This window comes from Ochotona curzoniae, unplaced genomic scaffold, assembly GCF_017591425.1.
Source record: "Ochotona curzoniae isolate NIBS_2020 unplaced genomic scaffold, NIBS_Ocur_1.0 contig_899, whole genome shotgun sequence".
NCBI classification, from domain to species: domain Eukaryota; kingdom Metazoa; phylum Chordata; class Mammalia; order Lagomorpha; family Ochotonidae; genus Ochotona; species Ochotona curzoniae.
In genome coordinates, this window is record NW_024466605.1 from 8,178,415 (window position 1) to 8,186,151 (window position 7,737).

A 7,737-nucleotide genomic window follows, 5' to 3' on the forward strand; every position below is an offset into this window, starting at 1 on the left:
TTGGGGGTGAAGGGCTCCAAGGAGACTTTGCTAGGGACACACAGGATCCTTTGTTTGGCCTTTTGCATTTCCAATCCTGTGATTTCTGCTAATGCAAACAGGCCTAGAGCTTACTCCATACATCCACCAGGCCCCTCTATTTTGGAGGAGAGATTGGATCACCCCTCTTCCCCCACCCCAAAAAGGAAGCTGTCATAAAGCCCTAGAGTGTATAAGTGTCTCCAAAGCAAGCTGATGTTTGGCCATTTTTCTCCCTTCCCTCCACCCTTGCCATTCTTGAAGCACTTTTGTGTGCTTACTGTCCCAGCCTGGGGAAGAATCCCCAGGTGCACATCACCAGAAAACTGCTGTGGGGTCAGAATCTAACAGGAGGATTTGGATTCAGAACAGGTGTTCGACAAGGAAGAGATTGTCATGGGAATGGGGCAGCGGGAAGGATGCCCACAGCACAGAGAGGATAGGACAAAGGACTTAGTTTCAGCATAAGACTGGGCTGGATCAAGCAGAGTTAGGGAAGGCACCGGGAGTGGGGAACAAGTGGGATCCTGCAGGTAAGGGTGAGGTGTGGGAGGAGAAAAAAAGGGACTGTGATTCTCAGAGTCATTAACTTTTCAGCCTGTTTGGAAAGGGTCCTTATTGGAGGCCAGAGCTGGCTGGTAGGGGCAGGGGAGAGGTGGGAGGCTGGGAGTGTAATGTTGGCTGCTAGCTGAAAAGAATATTCCTGATTAGAGACAAATGAAGGCAGAGGTCAGGAGGGATGTGAGGGGAGTCTATAGAGTTGCTGCTTTCAGCCAAACCCTCCCCCATGTGGGGTAAAATGAGACAAACCAGAGACCACCTGAGATACTGCCTTGAGGCTCTCTGACCTGGAGGACATCACTAATTGCTAGCGGGTCCAGTCAAGCAGCTTCTCTTAATGTCGACTTCAGTGACAAAACTTTATTCTCTATTATTTTCAACTTCTGTTACTTTTAACAGCAACTGAAAAAGAACACTAAGAAATGAGGCTCGCACCATGGCACAGCAGGTTAAACTCCAGACTGTGATGCCAACATCCCTTATGAATGAGGCCTGGCTGGAGTGCCAACCACTCCACTTCTGATCTAGTTCCCTTCTAATGTGTCTGGGAAGGCAGCAGAGGAAAGCCTGAGTACCTGTGCCCCTGTGCTCATGTGGGAGAACCAGATGGTGTTCGATTCTCCTGGCTGTTGCAACCATCTGGGGTGAACCAGCAGATGGAAGATCTCTTTCTGTTTCTCCCTTCCTGCCACTCTGCGCTTCAACTTAAATAAATAAGTATTTTTAAAAAAAGAAAACCAAGACACTTTGCACTAAAACTACCAGTAACTCCCTTCAATGAGCTGACGGCCATTTCCCTGAAGTTGAGTGTGGTGAGAGCATAGCAATACATAGCAGAATTCCCCAGGCACTTCACAGTGACTGATCTGCCTCCAACCCAACCGCTTTTGGACACAAGCCTCTTCCTGGGGTGGAGATGAAGGATGTGGGCAATGCCTATGCCTTCAGCATCACCTGTAGGCACTCATGACTCCCTAGAGGAAACGAGAAGTGGAGGTTCATTCCCTCTGTGCCATGACCTTGCACTGCACCTGCAGGAAATGTAAAGGTCTTTGGTTGTTGTGTGCATGGAGCACCAGCTTGCGGAAGGAAGACAACAAAAACCAACTTATTTTGAAATGTCTGAGAGGCAAGGGGCTCATTTCTGAGCCTGGTGCATCATTCCATTGTGCGTACACATCTGTCTCTCCCTCTCTCTCTGCCTTGCACTACCCCAGCTAGCAGCGAGCTTGCACCATCATCTGCTCTGCTCTAAATCCCTTCCCCTCGACCTCAGCATGGCTTACTCCCTTATCTTCACTACCTTCAGACCGTCCCTCAAATACCATCCTCACAGGGATGCCTTCTGCTGGGGAGTCTCACAAAGACATCTTGGATTTTCAATCCCCAATGTCTGTGAACGTGATCTGACATGGAGAGTGGATCTTTACAGGTCACCATGTTAAAAAAAATTGAGGTGATTGAGGGATCCACTTCCCAGCCCTCAGAAGGAGCAAACCCTGTGAGCCAGTCTCTTCAGGCGACATCATACATTCCTGTGACTCACGCCACCCAGCTTGTGAGGCTTGCTGCTGTCAGCTGCAGTGGACACTACCTCCCTTGGCCCATGCTGTTGACAACTTCCTGCTCTACTCTTTTCCTCCACAATGACCTATTGGGCTATTTGATTAATGTTTCTCAAAGATCTATTTATAGTCTGATACTGGCCACTGGAGCCCAAGCCTCAGGGTGGTGGAAATGAGTGTACAGTTTCTTCATGAATTCCCAGCACCTAGCATTGCCTCTTTGCATAGTCAAGGTCCAAGGGGCCCTCTCTGGTCCCCCACGCCCCCTGCCTCACCTCCCTAGGTGAGGCATCTCTGTGCCCAGGTGGGAGTGCAGCATGCTCCAGGAAGCCACACCTTGCATTTAGCTGCACAAATGCACCCACCCCACCCATTCCTGGTCCACTGCAGGTCTCCTAGGTTACTTCTCAGGTTCATTTTCCTTGGGATTTAGCAAAAGGGTGTAGACAGAGATAGGGTGGCTGACTGGGTATTCACAATCTGCACATGGTTCCTGTTGGTGCAGATGAAGTGGGGTCAGGGTTGAAAGAACTGGGGGTAGGGTGCAGATTTCTCAGGATCAGGGTCTCCTCCCCAACTTGTCCTCCTGCCCTATATTCCCCACCAATGCTAGGGGCTCAGCAGTGGACTGACCTGAACAATGCCTAAAGCATAGTAGGCCCTCAATGAAAAAGAGCAGATAAATGATTAAATGTGCCAGTGACTTTTCTAAGAATCACAGAGGGGCTGGCATGGTGGCTCAACAGGGTAATCCTCCCTCTACAAGTGCCAACATCCCATATAGCCGCCAATTCACTTCCTGGCTGCTCTGCTTCTCATCCCAGCCCCCTGTTTGTGGCCTAAGAAAGCAGCAGAGAATCGATCAAGTTCTGGAGCCCCTGTACCCAAGTGGGAGACCCTGGCTCCTGTGTTTGGATCAGCTCAGCTCTGGCATTGCAGATATTTAGGGAGTGAACCAGTAGATTGAAAATATTTTTATGTCTCTCCTTTCTGTAAATCTCCCTTTCAAGTGGAGGCCCGAACATAAAAAAATCTTTTAAAAAAATAATAAAATAGGGCCAATGGGGAATAATACATTATTTTTTCTGATCATTACATTACACTAAAGAGTGGAAAGTAGCATTCCACCTGTACAGTATCTGCTATGACTTGACATTGTATCCATAGGCCATGATCAGACAGTGTAACTATCTAATGCTTTGCAAAAAGTAACAATGCTAGCTTTTAAAATTTTCACCAAAGTTTCATTTTAGTTGAGCATTATTCAAAACACAGACAAGAAAGAGAGCTTGGTTTTTCACGTGCTGGTACATCAAATGCCATGCTTGGAAAACTTCACATGCCCCTTATGTTTCTCTAGGCAAATCCAGTGGCATCATGCACTGTGAACTCCTCCCAACAATCAAGTTTATTACAGGATTTCTTTCCTGTCCCATCAAAGCCAAATCCCAACCTGTCTGTATCTAGGTCTAAGGGACCTCCTGGTGGACCACCTAACTCTGCATGAGCTCTGGACATGACAGGATGTGTTGTGATTGTGTTTTCCTTTCATCAATGCTTCATAGTTCTACACCCATGCCATTCCTTTATTTCTCTGTTTTGACAACAAAGTCCATCTGACCCAACTGCAAAACCAGGCTCTCTTTCGCACGGGCTCACCTGCCACTTGTTAAGCACTGTAGAGCTGGTTTTGTTTTTCCTTTTCCTTTCTTTTTTTGGCCTTCCTGCTGGACTTTCAAAGTTTCATAAACTTCTGCTTCCTGTTGATGTCAGCCCTGAGTATGTCAGCTCCTCTTAGGATCTACAGAGCAGTGTCATCCTGGATAGCAACTGAGAGAAGCCAGTCTATTTCCTCCACAGCTTCTGCAATCTCAGGCCCAGCACCAATGTCGGAGGAGGCCACCATTTTTGCTCTTTCATGACTTCGCTTCCTCCCTCCCTTTCCATCATGTTCTAAATTTTGTTTAGTTTTTAGTTGAAGGATTTGTATGATGTTTTTCTAGATGCTTCTATGTCTTGGTCAGGTGTCTGTGAGAACACTAAATGATTCATTTGTGCTATCTTGACCTACAGTGAGTTTTCTTAAAACAAGTGTTTTGAGATCTTTATCCGAGTATTTGAAGTTTCTCAGGTGGTTGGTGCCTTATCTCTTACTTTGTTCATTAGGTAATGTCAGGATGCTGTATTAATGTTTGTTTGGTATATGATGTTGTCACTACATTGAAGGACTAGCTGCAGTGAAATGACTTTGTTTACAGCTGTTCTTTCAGAACTCCTAGGCAGCCTGTTCACTTTCTCTGAGGACACATCTACCATGTTAGGACTGTCTTCTCAGTCAAGTGGGTCACAGGCCCACTGCTGATGTGCTTTACTGTCTCATTCTAAAACATGTCCCAAACTCAGATTTGTCACAGATCCAGATTTGTTCAAAATTAACTGGAGAAGCATCTAAAAAGTGACACTCTATCCCTCTAACCTGTTCTTGGGCACTTGACCACCAGGCCATAAGGTTAGGTGCTCCCTGGAGCCCACAGCCTACAGAAACCAGTGCAGCCTGGTGGGAAGACAGAAGCCCACCCTGCTGTAGTCTGGCACTGAGATGGACTCACACCTAACATCACTCCTACCAGTGTTGCTAGCTGGGAAGTAAGACTGATCCATGAGACCACAGAACCCTAGCTGGCCCCAGAGCATGTCCACGGGCATGATCTACAGCCACTGGCCTAGGAAAAGGGCCACTGCTACCTGCTTGATGCATGCCTTCTTTCTTGTCAAGTGCTGCTCCTCCTCACCTTGGAAGTCTAACAAGAAAGACACTGTGATCACACACCCAACTAGTGTGGCTGTCAGATTTTGAATTGTGAACCTCCAGAACATCGAGTCCAAATGAATTTTTTGTCTTGATAAAGTCAGCTTCCCTCAGATATTTCACTGTAACCACAAATTCTGGTGAATGTGCACAGCATAGGCAAAGAAGGAATAATGTAAATAAACTGGAACTGTTATTGAAAGTATGACAGAATAAATACTGGTAAGTGGGATAGAATACGCATCTGTGACACAGCTTAATCTGCCTTGAGCACCAGGGCCAGGTCTGGATTTAATCTCTATTCACCACGCAAGCTCTTATTGTTTTATTTTCTGTGCTGGGTGCTGTGGAAATAATCCCCCCAATCCCAGGAACCCAGAGGTTTAGTCTGAGAGAAAGCACACACAAATTTATAGCATATTCTACCCAAGAGACATGAGCAGGAGGCTTTTCCCTGCAGGAAGCTCTCCCTGTGTGGCCATGGGGTGCTTCCTTCTTCAGTAGATTTGTGCACCACTTCTGTGTTGTGTGCTGGGAAGCTTCACTCTGTGTACAGCAAGTTTCAGAGAAACAGCGTGATAGGCAACATTCCTTAGAGTTAGCATGCAAGATAGACTAATATGGAGAAAATGCCAGCCTCCTAAGCCCAACGTGCTTATCATGTTCTTCAGAGGAACTAAAGGCTTAACGGCATGATGTATTATTCAAATGTAAGCTCTAAAATGTGCCCTTGAGCTTCTAGGAGATACTTCTGAAATATTTTCCCCTGGGATAATTAAATATTTTTACATGAGATAATGTCTTATAAGAATCCTTCTTCCTTCCTTAGTCTGAAAATAGTCTCTTTGGCTATTGTTACGATGCAGCACATTAAACCTCCGCCTGTGATGCTGCCAACCCATAGGAGTACTGGTTCAAGTCCTGAATGTTCTATTTGGAGCCAGCTCCTTGCAAATGTACCTAGAAAAGTAGTGGAAGATGAACCAAGTACCAGGAAACCTGCACTCAAGTGGGAGACCAGCTCACTATCTTTGATACGTATGGTTTTCATCCTCATCAAGAGTTACACACTTGAGCGTCCAGCTGAATAACCTAGTAGCTAAATCCTCACCTTGCATCTGCCTGAATACCTTGTGGATACTGGTTCATGTCCTGGCTGCTCCACTTCCCTCCCAGCTCCCTGCTTGTGGCCTGGGAAGGCAGTGGAGGATGGCCCAAAGCTTTGGAACCCTGCACCCACATGGGAAACCCAGAAGAAGCTCCTGGCTCCTGGCTTTGGATTGGCTCAGCTCTGGCCATTGTGGTCACTAGCGGAGTAAATCAGCAGCTGGAAGCCTTGGAGATCCCTCTATGGAGACCACAACTCAAGACATGATGTCCTTGCTGAGCAGAAACTTGGGACAAATTTTTTTTTTTGTGACAATGTATACCAATTTTTTGCAAAGCAAACAGGTTGGTAAAAGTTACACGTTAGCTAAACAATAGCGTACAAGCTGCTTCTAGTGATAGATCACAAGGGCTTAGAGGAACAATCACCAGGCTCTGAGCCACCATAGGAGCAAACATGAGTTACAGGAATCAACACGGGAAAACAAAAAGATCTAACTAGAAAAGAAACCCAAACAGAACTTTGTACTCGGATACGTTTAGGCCACAAAAAGAAGAGGACAATGATAATGAAATCTCCTACCTCCCCAGGCACGCTGTGTCACCAAGGTCGTCCGCAGTCTCAGCAGGAAGCCTGCCTTCTGCTACGTTCTCAATCTGCTGAGGATGTTTGAGATTCGGGGTCCCTTGCACATTTGGTGGTCTGGTTCAGGAGGCCAGATTTATCCACAATTAATAAATCTCCACAAGAGTTTTTTGTCTCTCCTTCTATCTGTATATCTGCCTTTCCAATAAAATAAAATCAATCTTAAAAAAGAAAGAGCTACAGGCTTGAGTAGTTACAGCAGCCAAGCAGGGAAAGAAATCAGTACGGCAGTGATGACTGGCCTCCCCTGGTCACTCTCTTATCTATTACATTCACTGTTTGCTTCTCCAAGCAGACAATGTGATACAATGATGAGAAATGGGTCATCCACTGAACATTCCATGGGAAGACAGGGCATGAGCACTGGAACATCAGTTTCTCTCTTCTCTCCCTGCCCTCTCTCTCTTTCTTGTCTGCCCTCTTTTTCCCACATAGCCTCAATGTGTGTCGCAGTCTAATCCATTGCTATAACAGGATGCCATGGGCTGGGAGATATATCAAGAACAGCTGTGTGTTTTTTTCAAATTTCTAGAGCTGAGAAGTACAAAATCAAGGTGCTGACAAGTTTGCTGCTCTCTGTTTCCAAGGGGTTGGGCTGGCTGGGGGTCAGGGCTGCAACACTGGGAAGAGAGGGAGGCTGTATCCTCACATGGCAAAAAGCAAAAGGGCTGAACTTCCTCCATCAATCCCTTTTCTAAGGACACTTAGTCCTACTGTGTTCCAGTACCACCCAAACGCCACACCTTCCATTACTGATGCATCAGGGGTTATGTTTCAACATGAATTTTGGAGGGGACAAAGACATTCAAACTGTAGCAATATGGTCTAGAACACTCCTAAGCAGAGGGAAAGAAGTTGACTTCATGAGATATGTCTGTCTGCCTTGAGGTGATGCCACTCTTGAGGAACCCCCTCTATCCTGGGGGTTGGAGGCCAGATGCTTCCACTTGCCAGGTGTGGGGTGCATCCATTCCGTGCCCAGTAGAAGCAGCATTTCAAAGTCCCCAAAATGGAATGTCAGCCCATCTCTA